This window comes from Pteropus vampyrus, unplaced genomic scaffold, assembly GCF_000151845.1.
Source record: "Pteropus vampyrus isolate Shadow unplaced genomic scaffold, Pvam_2.0 Scaffold11, whole genome shotgun sequence".
NCBI classification, from domain to species: Eukaryota; Metazoa; Chordata; class Mammalia; order Chiroptera; family Pteropodidae; genus Pteropus; species Pteropus vampyrus.
The window spans coordinates 1,434,116-1,434,527 of record NW_011888792.1 but is presented as its reverse complement, the minus strand read 5'-3'; the positions used below and the strand labels follow the sequence as shown (position 1 = coordinate 1,434,527).

General features: G+C 35.9%; 1 pseudogene; it reads left to right on the top strand.

Moving 5' to 3' along the window:
* The first annotated feature begins 42 nt into the window (after positions 1–42).
* On the top strand, positions 43–161 carry LOC111732228 (annotated as a pseudogene).
* The last annotated feature ends 251 nt before the right edge of the window (positions 162–412 follow it).

Genomic DNA, 412 nt, shown 5'->3' with positions numbered 1-412 from the left:
TATCCAGAAGATATAAAGAACTTTTAAAACTCAACAAGAGGTGTCTATAGCCATGCCACCCTGAACGTGCCCAATCTCATCTGATCTCGGAAGCTAAGCAGGGTAGGGCCTGGTTAGTACTTGAATGAGAGACTACCTGGGAATATCAGATGCTATAGGTGTTAAAAAAGAAGAAGAAGAAGAAGAAGAAAACAACCGAATTTAAAAACTGTACAAAATATCCGAACAGAACTCTTCACCAAAGAAGATACATGTATGGCAAATAAGCCATTGCTATAAAAAGATGCTCAACATCATTTGTCATTAAGGAGGGCAAATTGCAAAGCAATGAGATGCCATGACATAACATTAGAATATTTAAAATTAAAAAAAAACACCTGACAATACAAATGCTGTCTAAGATTTGGAACAA